We start from the raw sequence: 17,570 nt of genomic DNA on the forward strand, positions 1-17,570 counted from the left end.
ATCTATAATTTTAATTATTTTCTCACTCACTTTTTCACATTACACTGTCTGCAACCCATTAAAACTAAAAAATAATGGCGCTCATACTGAACTAATAAACACTACGCTCCTGTACACACATTTGTGTGCAACTTTTTTGGACTAAACAATATGGATTGTTAAGTTCTTGGAATCCAGTCTGGTGTTTGTGCAAATGTGGCTGTCCCCTTAAGGGTTAGATTTCTGCACCTGCAATCAAAGCTACCTTGAAATTTGTTCCTTGTCATAGGTGCCTTTTCTTTCCAAATTCCACCGTGTCAGCTACTATAGTGTGTCAGCTAATTTGCCCTCCAAGGTTGTTATTCCTTCTCTCCTTCTCTTGTTTCCCCCTTCTTTCTGTCAGCTTCGGCAGTATCCTCAATTTGAGCTGGCCCTCATTACTCTCTGCTGAGTCTTTTGGCCTTAAGGCTGCAGTTTCTGTCCTCCATTCCCTAGTCTCGCTCCTTGTCATGCTGTGGGCTCCAGCCTTATCTGCTTGGTCCACAAAGCTCCTGTGGATGTGTGCTGCTATCCACTCACAGCACGTTGTTCCAATCGTCTCCTTCCCACGTCAGTGAAGGCAGAACATTGTGCCAACTTGGCCCCACAAACAGGACAGAAAGACAGCACTGTGACAGGTTACAGCAAACAACAACAACTCCATATATTGATAGGCACTACTTAAAAAAAAGAAAAGAAAGAAATTTAGTCTCAATACTTTTGGTTAATCAGATGTAAAATGTGAGGTGATTATAGGAATCACCAGAGTTTCCCTTCTTCTGGCAAACTGTTGGACGTTTTCAGCTTTGAAGATGCTCATATATACAGCACAACATGAAAAGAATCCAGCTTGCCCAAAGCATTTAATTAATTTGTCCAAAACAACATACAGGATACTGTAAAAACCTCACATAGGTCTACTGTGTGATGTTCTAATAGAGTAGGAGAATATTGCTCAGTATCACTGGACAACTTGTCACTTCTGTCACTTTGCCTCAGATTGTCATCAGCCCCACATCTACTGCTTTCTCAATGTGACAGGAGGGGAATCAGTGATTATGTTACCATCTATTTTCTACGCTCCTCTGCATCTTGTTATAATTTATTGTCTTTCCCTCGCTACATCAGTGCCACCACTGTGCAGTGGTTTACACATTCGCCTAATAAGCAAAAGCTCCCAGGTATGATCCTGGGAGGAGACACAAATTCATTTGGGGTTGTGACAGGAAGTGTGTCTGCTGTAAAAACTTTGCAGAATCAAATATGCAGAAAGAGTGAGGAGAGATTGGTCACAGCTTTACTCATATTAGTGATATCCGGCTGTTGGATTGATAGATTTTGTCAATTAGACCACTCTGCATGCAAAATAAAGATATTTTTGAGAGTTAAAATAATCAACTGACAGAGAAACGATCTACAGGGTGGGCCATTTATATGGATACACCGTAATAAAATGGGAATGGTTGGTGATATTAAAGTCCTGTTTGTGGCACGTTAGTATAAATCCAACACTGAACCAGTTTCACGAAACTTAGCAAGCAGTTTGCTAACTGTAGCATGGGAGATGGGTGGTCTCGTAGGGTGTCTTGCATTGAAATCTGCTGCAATGACCCGGTTACTGCGTTCACCAGATATCAACACATTTCGATCCGCTCCTCACGTGTTAACCTCTTCGACATGTCAATGGCTGTGAACAAAGGGAAACTTGTAAATAACTCATGAAAGAATAAAGTTACGTTGAAACCAAGCACACCGTTGTTTTTCTTGTGACATTACCAATAAGTTTGATGTGTCACATGGCCCTCTTCCTATTGAAAAAACAAAAGTTGTATCCAAGATGGCCGACTTCTAAATGGCCACCATGGTCACCACCAACACGTTCTCACTCCCAAAGCGTAACATTTTACGCTAGGTGACAAATCGTCAACATATTACGTTTTCGGCTACCCACCACGTTCCTAAATGACGACCTCGGAAAAATGAGGAAATATGAGAACCGTATGGACTCAATCTACACATGTTCGCTCTTTTTCTTCAAATCGCTTAGAAACACGCTATTTAACATCATTTAAGTCCTCTTTAAGGTGAGGAAAAAGGTTATGGTTAGGGCTAGGGATAAGGTTAGGTTTAGGGCTGGAATACAGGGCTGGAACGTCGATTACCGCGGGAGCGTCATTGCACTGGATTTCAGCCATAACCCGCCGCGTACCATAAGAACGCCGAAAGTCTCCTTTTGCGTTCCTCAGGAATGCCGCGGGACGTGACAAAACGTCGCCATGTTACGCCTCGGGAGTGAGAACGGGCTGTCACCACCCATCTGGAGGAGTTTGCCCCCTCACATATACTAATGTGCCACAAACAGGACTTTAATATCACCAACCATTCCCATTTTATTACAGTGTATCCATATAAATGGCCAACCCTGTACTTTGCAAAAAAAAAAAAGTAAGGATTTTACATATTGTTTGTCATTTGAAGTGAACTGAGAAAATTTGTAAATACATTTAGAGAACTCCTTTTCAAAGTACATCTCGCCTGTTTTCTCTGTATGGAATGATCAGCAGAATCAACCACAGTCGATTGCTGCAGACTAAATACGGGGAACTGTCGCTGAATAAAGTGAACAATGACACATTTAATTTACATTTACGACTAAAAGCACCTGAAAGATGCTGTGTCAGATAAAGACGTGCCTCAGACTTTTACGTGGTACACCAGTGAACAGAAAATGAATCCTTTTAACTGTGAAATGCTCAGTGATCAGTCAAATTTGTGATAAACAGACAGTGTTATGAATTTATCACGGACATGTACTGTAACAAATAAATTCTCTCGCGAGTTAATCGACATTTTGCTAGGTCGCTTTCGATTAAGTATTCAGCCTCCTCGATCCAATTTAAAGAGAATGTCTAGTGTCAGAGAGAAGAGGAATTTATTCCGAGTTAATAAAAAACAGGCGCTTGGACGAAATCACCATCGGCAAGTCATTAAAAGTGTGAGAGGAAGCGGGTGCGTGGAAATGGCTGATCGTTTCCTCGGGTGCTACTAACAACAAGAGACCTGGACACGTAGACCGTGGTCCTGATGAATTGAGCTATAAAGGTGATTGGGTCAAATAAAAGTCTGTGCCTCTGAGGCGGAAACACATCAGTTTGATTTGAATACATCACCAAGCTGAAAGGACAACATGCTAAACCTGGAAGATACATGGGAATAAATAGGAGATTTGCACAGCGGCTCAGCATGAATTCCAGCATCAAACCTGGCTGGAAAGTAAGACAAACCAGTGGGATACACAAGCCTTCATTACAGTTCTGTTACTGGTTGTCAGGTTATGGATGCAAGGCCTCGGGTGCAATGTGTGATTTTGGAGCAGCGGCTGCTGCTAATTACCAACCTAGGCAACATACAGCCATTAAAAACGCAACCCCCAGAGTCTGCTGAGCTAATTTGTCTAATTACATCTTTGTAACTTATGAAAAGACCTAACATTACCCTGAAGGCATGCTTTCGGAGTTGGATCTCTGCAGATAGTAAATGAAAACTTTGCTGTCTTACTACGCCCATACAAGTGCCTCAATAGCTGCAAGGCAGTGGGAGTATAGGAGAGCTCGTGAGGAGGAGGCGGTGGAACCCTTGTTGGGTGATGCTGTTACTATTTCTATATCCCTGAGATCTGTCTCCCCTGGGACAGACACCCACATTCTGCCAACAAGCCTCCTGTTTATTTATATCATCATTAATGTGGCATTTTTTCAGAATATTTCAGCAAAACCAATATTTGGTGCCAGTTACAAGATATATAGGCTGCCTGTCAGTGGACTAGATTGTGGCTGAGCCATCACAGCAGCGAGGGCCTATGGCTGCCCTGCTAACAAGCATGTCTAATATAAGAAAGAAGGAAGTAGGAAGGACCACTGTTACAGGTGTCAATTTGCTGAAGCAAATAAAAAAACTTTTTGAAATGTGGACATGTCTATTCGAGCCGAGCCGCCTGTTTAAGTCTGCAGGTTGTCTCTTGGTCACCACTCAAGTGTGTTACTGAGAAAGTCAAATCATTTTGTTAGTAAGTCAGACGCTTCATCATGTCACCTCAGACTGAATGACAGCTGTGAAGTGGAGTACATTCAGTCAGAGTTGATTAAAGATAGCGAGGCTAAGCTAAAAAAACACAAGACGAAGAACAAACAGGATGATGGCACCCACAACTTTCCTTCCTTCTTCCTCTTCTCACCAGCAACAGCGGGTGGTTGACTGCGATAGCATTTTTTTTTTTTACAGCAGTTCAGTTTCTGCACAACAGCTTGCACAAGAGCTTTGAGTTCAGATCTCCAGCCTATTTGGGGCAGGGTTCAGGAGTCATCGCACATGCTGGAACTTGTAGGCTACTTAACCCTTTAAGACCTACCATAGAACCAAGTCCACCAGAGCTTATATTATATTTTTACATGCTGTAGAGCCATTTTTGGGAGCATTTCAAGTTGATATACATCAATACAACCATTATAGCCCAGATTTTAATAATATGTATGCATTAAGTGCATAGTAATTACATAAATTGCAAAAAAGTGCAATAAACTACAAAAAAATTGAAAATCGTTTTTGCTTTTTTAACATATATTTCTAGTTAGAGAAATTTAAGAGGCTTATTCCTCAAAACTGTAAATACAAAAAAGTTGCACAAAATAGTTTCCCACCACAGGAAATTTATTTTGAGTGTCTTCATAGTTTTATTTTTGAAATACACCAATTTTTATATACTGCAGGAAAAACAAAAATAAATATTATAGTGCAAATTTGCAAAAAAGCAGCATATGCATCAAAATAAATTATTTCCAGCAGTGCAATATGAGTCCTAAGCATCCCAGAAACGACACAGAAAGTCATAAAGTCAAAGATAACTTTTAAAAACACCAGTATAGGCTCATGAGGCCGTGATGGTAAAAAAAACTACATTTCTGCAAAAATGACTCAAAAATTACATCTTATGCTGATGGCATAAGATGTAAGTACAACTCCTCTGGTTTCATATGCAAAACAAATTATTGCGCTAGCTTACGTGGTTGCAGAGCTACCAGGATTTAAAAATAGTTACGTAAAACAGAGCATGCCCGCTCTGACCGGTTTTAAAGGGTTAACTCACCAAAGGTATAAAGGCCGTGGTTAGTCAGGATTCAAAAAGTGTTGACCTTGTTTGCACAAATATGAAATGGAAAAAAGTCCTAATCTTACTCTAGCAATCTCTGTCACGAATTTGCAATCACAAGATAAAGCAATGCCAGTGTGGTTTGTAATCTGTCAGTCTTGACTCAACCCGAATCATTTGTGGAAAGCGTGGTGCACTCAGGGCCAGCCAGAGATGTGTCAACTGAAACCTAGACACAACCTCAGAGACCTGATGAGGCCTGCCATCTTCCAGCTTTTACTCACCTTGCCTCAACTCTTTCGCACTGCCTCTCTCACTCTGTTTTTTCTAATCAGGAGAGATTTTTATCAGCCCCCCCTGTCAGTAACCGCTATCGGTTGTGAAATTTCAGAAGGCAAAGCGTGTGGGAACCACAGTATCAGTTGTGCTCATCTCACCCAGCACCTTTACAGACGCGCGGGCGGTTTCTGAAAAGGTGAGAAAAGCTTCACAAAGAGCGTGTCTGAGACTGGCTTAACACAAACTGACAGTGGAAATACTTTCATACCCTGTTCAACCTCTTCTTCATGCTTCCTCCCTTTTCTCTGCTTGTTTACTTTTCATATTAACACCAGACTGCTCATTGTAAGATCGATTTACAACACGAAGAAACAACATTTGGGGAGAGGCCTGCATTTGTATGAGTCTGCCGAGCAGATGCAAGATGTGATAGTATGCCGGCTTAGAAATCTCTATCAATCGGACCATTCTTTGGCATAATAACACACACCTGAAAGACAAAAAGGAGAGCTGAATGATGGCCTCTCCCTCTGGGCCTACATTATGTTCACTAGTGCACTATTCACAGCGGGGACATTTTTCCTCTAGCTAAACCGAGGCTCTCCATTCAACAACACAAACAAATGTAATTCCTTGTGCTTACAATTGAGCTGGCTGATCAAATTTTAGGGCTCCAATAAATCATTAGAGTAGAGAAGTGGTGCATACACAAAGTTACCTTTGTGGGAACCAAGAAGCTTTACTCTGAGTTGGTAAAACGGGGGAGTTTAAAGGCATCAGTGAAACTTATTACATTGTGCAAATGGTATGACTCATTGATTCATAACAGTCTTTCTTTGAAGCAACAGAACACACTGTTACGCTACATCGGTTACTTTAACGACTACTGGCATTGCATATGAATATTCTATATCTAAAAATACAGTAACACCATATGGTTTAGCAAATCTGTTTTAACAGTAATGGGTGGTAATGATTTGTGCACGTTCATTTCCAAAGAACTTTGAATACTGTGTAAAATGTAAATGTGCTGCAAATCATAAACCACGTTTATTTGAAAGTGCAAAGACAAAATGTAAAATGTTAAGATTTCAAACTTTGATTTTTGTGTTGAAAAACAGATTTTTTCTTTTTAAATTTGATGCCAATAGCATGGTTCTAGAAAGCGCAGACATGCACATGTTTACCCCTGTGTCGCATTAGCTCCTCTGCTAACACGCATGTGTACACCAGTCGAGGAGATCTACAGTGGAATTTTTTCTATTGCATAAGAATTTCAGTTGCATTCCATTAAATGCTAAATGATTTCAATCTGTGACAAGTCTGGACTACAATTAGGCCAGTTTAGCACTCATAATGCTTCTACTGGTGAGTTTTGTTGATCTGGTGCTTTGGCGCTAGCAGACTCTCAGTGTTTTACACATTTGCCTCATGAGTGAGCTCCTGGGTTTAGTCATGAGTGGAGATACAAACCTGTAGGCTGTGTCAGGAAGGGTATGTGGCATAAAAACATCGCTAAATCAAACATGTAGTGGTACCCAGAGATGGGCAGTAACGTGTAATCTGATTACTTTTTCAAGTAACGAGTAAAGTAAGGGATTACTGTTGCAAAAACGGTAATTAGATTACCGTTACTTTCCCGTAGGAACGCTGCGTTACTGCATTACTAAAACCGTGATTTTTTTGCGAGAATGTCTCATGACAGTGACATAAGCGAGTGCGACGTTCGTGACAACAGCTGTGTGCAGATCAACAATGGATCATATATCGAGTGCAGAGAGAGTATGAGCGTGCAGCGTTTAAAGCGTGGAAGTACTGACCTTACTTTGAGTTTGATTCAATAAAAAGTGACAAAAACATTAGTGTCCGTTGTGCGTGGGAAGAAAACTTCTTTTTACAGCGAAAAAAAACCCCTAAACTTCCAAACAAGCACCGAGTAGCTACGACGTAATGGGAAACTCACAGAGAAACTCGTGGATTCTTCCACTGACCGCGGCACACCTGCACCAGGGTAAACCTCCGCCTACCCCACTCCTGCTTTACAGGTGAAAATAGAGCAACAGGACCGCTAGTCTTTGACTTTATTTATTTTCTGCTGTGTTTTACTTGCATCTATTTGAAAGACTGAGTGTAAACACACAAAAAAAATTATTTTATGTGCTGGAATGTGCAGAAAATAGGTTTAAATATTAAACAAATTTCTTCCAGTCAGTGAATGTTGCAGATAATTAAATTTTTGCTTGATGCATAAAGTTAAAAGATTAAAACTAATAAAACAAGTTTTAAAAAGAGACTTTTCCATTTGATTACATTTTGTATGATGGATTATGTAGAAAAAGTAGAATTGGGCTGAAAGATCTATCACTTTATCACCTATTCAGGTTGTAAATCGTGTTTTTAAAAAGTAACTAAGTAACTAAGTAATTAATTACTTTTAAAAATAAGTAATCAGTAAAGTAACGGGATTACTTTTTTGGGAAAGTAATCAGTAATTAGTTACTGATTACGTTTTTCAAGTAACTTGACCAACACTGGTGGTACCTGCTGGGGAACTCCTTTTGAGTAAGGGAATCGATGGAACTGATTAATTGATGGAACCATGAATTTCGTTCGCCACCAGAAAATCCTGAAGGCGAGTGTCCGGCCATGAGTTCATACCCTAAAGCTAAAGCCATGTTTGATCATAAGCTAACAAGTAATTTATGATTAAACAGACTTCCAAGTACTAATTTCTGTAGTGTGATTTATTCTTGTCCTCCTGATCCCTTGAGATGCTGCTGTCTTTTCTTTCCTCTTTCTAAATGCATTAGCATAGTGTGGGGGCATTGGTGGCTCTATCAGTAATGTCATGGGCACTTTAACATGATGAAGCACACTGTGGCCCCACTGGCATGAATAATTCACATTACCACACACCCAAAGAAACAGGGGGGTGGTTGACTTTGCTACAATGAATTGTGAGAACAAATGTGTGATTTTTAAGGCGCACGGGCTTCTGTTTTGGGTGAGCGAGCCATTTTAATTCAATTTGATATTTCTTTTTTTAAAGAGACAAGACCTTGATCCACCAGGGAAAATAAATAAGGTGGGATCAGAAGATGGAGCTGTGGCTATGCGGTGGGTGGCGAGGGATGCGGGATCTCTTCAACATCCATCACAGTGGCACTTCAATGATTGTCAAATAAGTAGTCCTGTCCAAACCCATCGTTTATCATTATGTATGAATGAATCTATCTGGGGATCGCATCATCCAGCACATGGGAGGGCTCTATCTCATATACGCGATAGGGAGACAATATGGAAATGGGATACGTGATAGCAGAATAGCTTGGGTGGGATAACGGACCACAGCGGTCTTGAGATGGACCCATTGCACAAGGCAGGCGCACCCCAAACTGAATGAAGCACATGATTATTTTTTTGTCTGCTAATACATCCTGAATGCTCTGCAAATGGCACTGACAAATCTCCTCCTTTGCACAACATGTTCCATTAAAAGTCTTGGAAATACTTAACATAATGTTTTCCATCCTTCAAATGCTTTGAGGTTTCGGCAGTTTTACACAGTTCCTCTAGGCCACTGGCTCCAAAGCTGACGTGAGAACTTCAATGTAAATAATTCAGGAAAGGTGGGTGAGAACTCTTGGCACCGGATTAAGAAGGCTGTGCTTGCAAAAGCTGCTCTCAATCCATTTCCAAATTGTCACGGGGCCTTCTAAGAGGCAAAACAAACCCACCTTAATCTCTGCTAATCATACTTAAGCATGAATGTTTCATGTGGAAATGCCTGGTTACAATTTAGAGGCTTTTCCCTCATTCCTAGGGTAACCCTGCTACAATCCAGAAATCCTTTTGGCCACAACAAAGGCAAAATGTGATGTAGAGACATCAGATGTGGTACAGTGCACACAGCATGTAAGTAGGAGGAGGCAGAATCCCACATTGCAGATACCATGTTTGTTGACTACATGAAACGCTGGAGATAATGAATTCAGGCTGCCAAATTTCAAGATGTGCCAAAAGATAAAGCTGTTATAAACAAGAAAAAAACAAAACCCCAGCAACAACAGTGATAGCATCGGTGATTGGTTGTGATTAACATCAGACTACTTACTTGCGTCTCAGAAATTCAGATTGCAAACCTGATGTAAGCGATGCCGGGGACCAAACTAATATTATTATTATTTGAGACGGTGAATAACCCAACAGTGGAATGATTACATTTGACTTGCAATGATTTTCCCCACTGCATGAGGAAACAACAGCTTGGAAAAACTAATAGACATGTTCCCCGATGCAGCTTTGTTGCCCCTGCCTTGCTTTATACAAATTTCATCAGTGTGTTGATTTCACTGGAATTCGGAAAGTGGAGATAAAAGTCCAGCCCATCTGTCCCTCAACTTTGTGGGCTGCGGTGCAGTGGAGGGACAGATTTATAACACGCTGCACAGTAAAGTGCATCTGCATCCGCCACACTGCTCCCACTCACGTCATTATCCTCATTGCCTATCACTTCTCCAGCTGAGTCCCTTTTGGAAACGGGGGCTGCCACATCAACGGTGGGTAAACACCTTTAAAAGGATCTGACACCCTGTAATGGAAGAAAAAACACTTTGGTATTGTTCGGCAGCCCCGCCGCTGCGCTGGGCTTGTGGAGGAGTAAGCCATTGTCTGTTGTCACCTAATTGGATCAAGTTTGTGTGGAGAACAGATGTGTACGGCTGGCTGAGGTAAACACTGGACCCGAAGATGCCAGGGCTGAAATTGCTTTGAAAATCGTTTCTGCCTCCATAGAATGAGTGAGAATAGGAGCGAAAAATACTGTATAAAAGAACATTTGTGGCGCAGCCTGAAAAAGTAATAAACACTTTCCCTTTGGTGTAGATTCAAAAAGCTCCCGATTTTCTTTTGTTCGCCTCGTGTCCCAGCCACATATCAGTGTCACGGCCGATGTGCGTTCGGAACAAGCGAAGGCATTTGGGCATGGCAGCGCTCGCAGCACGAGTGATGATCCTTGGCAAAGAACAGATTATACTTTGGAAGCATTGCTGATCCAATTAAGAACTGGCAAAAGGTTTCATTAGGGTCTGACAGATTTGAGCCCTGACTCTTTTTTTTTTACCTTGCAGTGAGGTGCCATAAAAGTGAGAAACATCTCCATGAACAAAGAGACTCGAAGAGAGACAAGGAAGCACAATTTCCAATCAGGCATCTCCCCTTCGACACAGCTCGATTTAACCTTGAAGAGAAATGAGATCTGACTTGCTTAAATGTTAGCATTCTTAAATCATCCGGAAGTGCCTCCAAGGAGCCGATAATCACTATGCCAAATTGCAGCGCTTGCTAATTTCATTCTCCCCTAGCATTTACTTGCAGTTAGTGTCGATTATTCAAGAACAGGCATTTAATGCTGCCAGGTCCCAGGGGTGTTACATTAAAATGTAATAACTTGCAACATAAATGAAAACAAAAACCATTACTTTCTTCCCCCCGCAACTTTCTTCCCTCCTCCCTTTTCTTCCACCACCTCTCTCCCTTCCTCGCTTTCAATCTCTCTACTCTCCCTCCCTCATTGGTGGGAGTTCGAATCTAATTCTCAGCCCATCTGGCAGGCGTAATGAAGGCGGGCTGGGCTTGTGGTGCCCTGCTGCCATGGCTCGGCGGAGCAGGAGGTTAGCTGGCAGATTGGGCCGGGATGAGTGAAGGGGAGTCGGGAAACCTGCTGAGTGAATAAGCCGGCCCAGTTAATCTCCCATGTGCCCCGGTGTGATCGGGGCCAAGGCCAACCACACGCTGAGGGCGCAGAGCATGGGGTCTGGAGTGTGGATAGTTGTGGGTAGATGACTACGGGGCAAGTGTGGGTAAGTAACCTTAATTCTGAAACAAGCATAATAAAATAAAAAACAACAACAGTCTCATGGTTATGGTACGACTTCTACAATGTATCCACACCTGGGCCTGCAGTGTTTAAGGAATGCAATATTTTGCAAATAACATAACCAAGCAGTAACTATTACAAAACACCTGCAAGCACATGCTACTGAAAATGCACAACGTCTGCAACAGTAGAGTTGTAACTTCCTCAAGCATATGTCAGAGGATACAGATAATTAAACAGGTAAATTCAACCCCAACAGGTGCAGCCTCTGAGGAAACAAAAGACAAATAGTGTCTTTGCACCATCTGGCACACATAGAAGTGCATAACATGCGGTCAAACGCAGCAAACAACTCAAGTTAAGCAACAAAACACCTTTAAAGGTATACTGAATTAACACACTTATCTAAACTTACAAAAAGCTTTACTTTGTGTACAATCATATTTTATATAATATTAATTTATTTTCTCTTTATAATAAATTAATTTTGCAGTTCAATGAAAAAAAAAGTTTTTCACCACTGACAGCTGAAACATTAACTTAACAGTGGCACCTAACAAAAGCTGGGCTATAACAGGCAGGAAACTTAATGATGTGAGCAACTTTGACCATGAGAAAACTAGAGAAGTCCGCACTGATCAGGCATAATGTTATGATCAGCTGCAGGTCATTGTGTTGGTCCCCATTGCCTCCACTTGCTTGTCTTCTTCCGCTTGTGCATCCCAGGTAAGCTACACACACACTTGGCCATCCACATGATGTAAAAGACAATGTGATTCATCAGCCCACCATTGCACTGTGGTCCAGTTCTGATGCTTATGTACCTACTGTTGGTGCTTTGGTGGAGGATAGGAGTCAGCATTGGCCCCCCAACTTGTCTCCAGCTATTCAGCCACATACACAAGCCAAAAACAGCAATGCACTGTTCTGACACCTTTCTATCAGAACCAGCAATACTTTTTTCAGCAGTTTGATGCTAACAATCTGATGCTAACCACGCCTCTTTCCAGCGGTTAGCATCTTCTTCAGCGGTTTTGTGCTCTGAGGAAACGCTCAGCAAAATAACTTTGCAGGTCAGAGTTATTTTGGTTACCAGCCAAATATTACGCAGTTGAAATTTTGTGGCTAACCAGTATATGTACAGGTTAAGGTCTACAGTAGTGTGTAGTAGTGCTGAAATCTTTTGCTGCCAGTCAAGCACTGGCCAAGGAGAACAGCAACGGGGAGAGTCCCAGTGCGAGAAACTGAAAATCTTGTCCAATTATGATAGTTATTTTTTAAAAAGTCTAAACCCAAATTCTTCTTCAGCGCTATGATCTGCCTGCTGTATGTGAAAGCACACGGAGCAAGTAGCAAGGCAAGACAGACCTGCAACAGCAATTGCCAGCTCATGTACGCATCAGCAACTGCGTGTATACATGTGTTAACCAATATGTGCTACCAAGCTGCTATGACCGTAAGACGCCATCTTTTGTTTGCAATTCAGTCAGCAACCAAATGGTAATTGAACGCATTATAGGAAATCTTTACCTACTTAGCATTGCAGCACAGGCAGGGCCAACACAGACACATGTCAGCACATTAAAAAAAAAACTAAACTAAACTTGTCTACAACAAATAGCATGAAGCTAGGCTGACAAAAACAGCAGGCTTCCCAGAGCTGTGCCGGGGCCTCTGGAGAAACCACAACACTGTCATTAACAGTTACTCTCCTCATAAACACACCAGCATCAGCTGGAGTTATAATTGCCCCTGCTTCTCCTGTAATCTTATACCTTACCTGCTGTTACTGTCAGACACCTTCTCCACTGAGGGAGACAGAGATAGTGAGAGATGGAGGGGGAGGAGGAGCTACGGTGCATATGTGCGAGTGTGTGTTGTGAAGCTGGAAGCACGGTAGATGTTGCTTGTGTGCTGTCAGATACAAGTTAGGATATGCAAGGGGGTGTAGTGAGAGAAAGGAAAAGGAGAAAATACATGCCAGAAAATCAAATGAGTGTGTGTTGCTGAATGAAATCCCAGGAGCAAGGCTGAGGGGCTCCGATGGAGGGAAATCGTGTTCTTTTCGGTGAGTGATTAGAAGACGAGTGGCAGAACATGACCTACTTAATCTAACTTTTTTTGAAAGGTTCTAGAAATGGTATTCATGAAGGTAGAGTTAGAGAGGCAGGTAGGGGGTTTGAACCCTAATGGATTCATAGAAACATTAACAGTTAGAAGTAATAATTGCCACGGGGTGTTTGTGAATATGGAATAAAATTCATTTCCTGACCTCTGAAGCTCTAACCAGGGTTGGGAGACATTCTCTCCTTTGGCTTTGCAAACAAAAATATGAATGCATTGGATTCTACAGACATGAAAGGTTAAAATGTAAAACAAAATATGAATTAAACATCATCCGACGCCCGCTAAAGGCTATAAGAGGAGGTTTTAGTACCTTTAAAACGAGTCTACAACGTGTGGTAGGACATGTGAAAGCTGGAAAAATGCAAAACAAGAAACAAAAACTGCTTTCTCAATATCTGTGACTGAAAATGGCAAAGCGTTGTTTCATTTTTCTGCCCTATTACAAGCCCATAGTAGAAATCCACCGAGGCTGTGAAAAAGGAACACTTTAGCTCTGCTGCAGAAATGGGCCTGCCTCTGGCTCTTCTTAATTTCAGGCTTTGTTTGTGCAGCATTTGGGAGCTCTTATGGGTTTGTGGGAGACCCGCAGGCCTTTTGTCTCATCAGTAGAGGTGGTTTCTGCTTGGCGCCTGCAGCGATCTGTTGGCGTACGCCTTTTGTTCTACCTCTCCATGCAAGATTTGGCCACAGGTCGCAGATTACAGGCAACACAGCCATCACAGGTACACTGCTGTTTGTTTGCCCTACAACAACAGTTAGTGCTCAGGAGAGTCAGGCACAGAATCTCAATATCAGCCAAAGAATGAAGTAGTAAGCGTGAAGAACAACCGAGCACAAAAAAACAGAAGTGTCCTTTTTTCCACGATGGTTCGGCCCAAACTAAATCTCTGAATTTTCCGACGGACACCGGCAAAGCACTGCTGCAAAGCTTCTTTAAATGACATACTCTAATATTACACTTGTGGTGCTAAATTAATAGGCTGCAGCAAGATAAATCTCTATGATTTATGATGTTCCCTCCGGTGTATAATCAAGTTGAATGTGAGAGGGTGAGAGAGTAAGACAGAAGGAGATTGGGAGGGACAGAGACAGAGCTTTGGTTTGGATTGAGACACAATAAAAAGAGCTCTCCCCTGCACAGCTGAATGGACTGGTTTACTTAGCTTTGAATGAAAGTGTGAAACAGTCAGCCATAGAAATCAGTGGGTGCTGGGTTTAGCAGAAGGAGAGAGATTAAAATACCAAAAAGTTCAGTGTGCAGTGTGCCATGAAATATGACATATGGAAGTGCCAAAAAAGAAATAGCAGACTTCCCTCCCCCCCCCAAATTGTCTATTTCCTTTGGAACCATGAATTCCACATAAGGATGGTTTATGGGAATATCACACCTCTATGGAAGTCTCATCCCACAATCCACAGGAGGCTTTCTCTCCCTCCTGCCTGCTTCTGGGGGGCTGCCATCATATTCATTCCCCGTTCCCAGATAGATGTTTGTAATTGGAGCTCTAATTTATGATCGGGCCTTGGTGCAGGATAATGATATGGAGCATTGTAATTTGCTGATGCAAATTGTACGTTATAATGGGGAGCCATAAAAGCCCCGGCAACATCTCGGAGACTTGCCAAACACCCTGAGCGTTCATTACAGCCCTCATTAAAACATCCACGTCGGCAATGGGAGCTCTTACAAATGGAAGGAGCATGTAATTGCTGCTTGATTGTGGTATATGTAACATATGATAAAGTGGAATTACCACTCTTTTTTCTGCAGTGTTAGTGAAACTTAATGGGGAAAAAGGCTGCAGTAAACAAATCCTCAGAGCGTTGTTTGATTGTTACATTATAGGGCTATTTGTTTAAAGTGGGGCAGGTGAGTTAGGGGACAGTGCATCCAGGACAAACTAAGAAGGATGATAATCAAGCTTGGGCTTCGGGGGATAAAAGTAATGTTGTTACCCATGAGACTGTGGGTTTCATTTGGAATAACTCCAACTTACAGCTACAAGGCCAATAACAGAGAGCTGGGAATACATTAACTGGATTTAATATAAGAAAAGATCAGTATTGTTCTTTTTTATTACGGGGCAGCAAAGTCATCAGCGCTGCATTTGCTTTAAGAATCGTGGAACTGGGGAGCAAAAGGTTAGAATGAACCATTGAAGTCACCCCTGGTGAAAGAAATGTTTTGTTCTAATGCCAGTTTGGCCCATTGGGGTAAAGAGTTTAGTCTAGCAGCTGATCTCAATTCAGTCTTTTTTGAAAATATTTTTATTGAAAAAAGAAAACAACCAAAATACAATCAACCTTTCTTCATTTTCCTAAGTAAATAAACTTATATATATATATATATATATATATATATGTATATATGAAAAAAACCAATGCATTCTAAAACAAAGACCCCCCCAGTCCCACACAGATCAACACAACCATCAAACATATTAGAGGAATATAACAGTAACAGAAGTACATTTAAACAGGCAACACCTCTAGACCTCTAGAAAAAATTTGGCTGTGCAACCTCTCAACGTATATTTAATTTTTTCAACTTTTAAAAAAAACGTGACATCTTTAAGCCACCGGGAAACAGCAGGATACTTAACAGACTTCCAATGCAACAATATTAGACGTCGGGATGTGAAGGCTGTAATATCCTTTTGTGTGGAATCAAGTGTAAGTGAGCGAACAGGAATCCCAAATACAGCAATCAGAGGACAAGGACGAAGAGTTACCCCAAGAACAGTCGACATAATACCAAAATGTCCAGAAACTTTGTAGCTCAGGACACAGAAAAAACATGTGGCTAAGGTAACAAGGAGAACCGTGGCATTTATCACATTTATTTTCCACTTCTGGATACAATTCAGAAAGTCTAGACTTAGAGAAATGCACCCTGTGTATGACCTTAAATTGAATAAGTCCAAGACGAGCACAGGAGCTGGAAGATCGTACCCTCGCTATAGCCTGTTCCCAAGACTCCTCATGTATTTAAATTCCTAGTTCTCCTTCCCATGTACACTTAAGCTTAACATTAGAGTGGTTACTAAAAGGCAGAATAACGTCATAGAGTTTCGAAATGGTTCCTCTGTGATGAGGAATAAATGACAACGTAGTTTCCCACTGCTGTTCTGGAGGTAAAGAGGGGAAATTTGGGAAACACTTGGCCTCAATTCAGCCTTAACGAATGGGGTATGTGGAACTTTGTGAAGCCGAATGTCCCAACTTTTAGGCGGCTTTGAGAGCAATTAAGAGTTCACACAAACAACTAAACTGTGCCGTCTTTTACATTTTTATAAAAACGTTAAGCCCAGTCAACACTAATTCACAGTGTGGCTTTTTTATTTAAATGACCGCTTCCGTTTTTGTTTGGTGCCATTTTAAAGCGTCTCCTTTAAAAAAGCCGAACTGCACTGCTGAAAATGAAGTTTCCCTCCTCGACTCTGAATGATAGCGGGCCTCTATCATCACGGCTCTGTGTGCTCAGCCACTGGAAAAGGATTTTCAACTGCACCATTCAGCCGGGGCCCAAGAAGCCTGCAGCCTTTATCAGACCGGTTGATTGATGTGTTGTGGGCCCTGCTGTGGTTAACAGCAATTTTTATCTGTTGCTAGCGGCAACAGCCCAGGTCCCTGGTGCGTAGAGAGCAGCGGGGCCCAGGATCTGAAGCCGGACCGCACACGGGGATAAACAAATAGATTTTTTAAGGCGGACAGCCCTCATAGAGCGACCACTGACAGGCAGCGCCCCACCCCAAGGCCAATAGAATGTCAGGGCCCCAGCCCACTCCTGCTGGGCTCTTGGTTTCCTTCACTAATTTTCACCATGTGCAGAGCCAGTGGTATGGAGAGACCTGCACACCCCACTGGAAAGAGGCGGCAGGGAGAGTTATGTACAAAGAGACAGACAAGATGCTCCATCTACTGCAGGTGAAGACGCCAGAGTATATTAACAAAAAAATCTCGTTTCAAAAATTAAATTCAAGCTATAATTTACACCCAATTTCCTTTGAGTTGCTGTGTTTAGCATCAAATCCAGCAAATCTGTTTTACTCTGTTAAATAAAACATGGAGCTTTTAATGGCTCCTGCTGTAATTAAGTGACATAATCCTTGTATTTGATAG

General features: G+C 41.8%; 1 protein-coding gene and 2 long non-coding RNA genes across 10 annotated transcripts in view; 1 reads left to right on the forward strand and 2 right to left on the reverse strand.

Moving 5' to 3' along the window:
* The window catches only part of fbrsl1 (fibrosin-like 1), a 329,995-nt gene that overhangs the window by 147,341 nt on the left and 165,084 nt on the right, over positions 1 to 17,570 (reverse strand). The gene's annotated exons all lie outside the window — the stretch shown is intronic.
* Positions 1 to 17,570, forward strand: part of LOC146507369 (uncharacterized) — a 255,677-nt gene that overhangs the window by 48,211 nt on the left and 189,896 nt on the right. The window lies entirely within an intron of this gene.
* Positions 1,883 to 15,932, reverse strand: LOC146507371 (uncharacterized). Its single transcript, XR_014877106.1, has 2 exons — positions 15,876 to 15,932; positions 1,883 to 15,752 (listed from the first exon to the last, which is right to left on the reverse strand). It is a non-coding gene; the product is annotated as an uncharacterized LOC146507371 (long non-coding RNA).

Source organism: Neolamprologus multifasciatus, chromosome 12, assembly GCF_963576455.1.
Source record: "Neolamprologus multifasciatus chromosome 12, fNeoMul1.2, whole genome shotgun sequence".
NCBI classification, from domain to species: Eukaryota; Metazoa; Chordata; class Actinopteri; order Cichliformes; family Cichlidae; genus Neolamprologus; species Neolamprologus multifasciatus.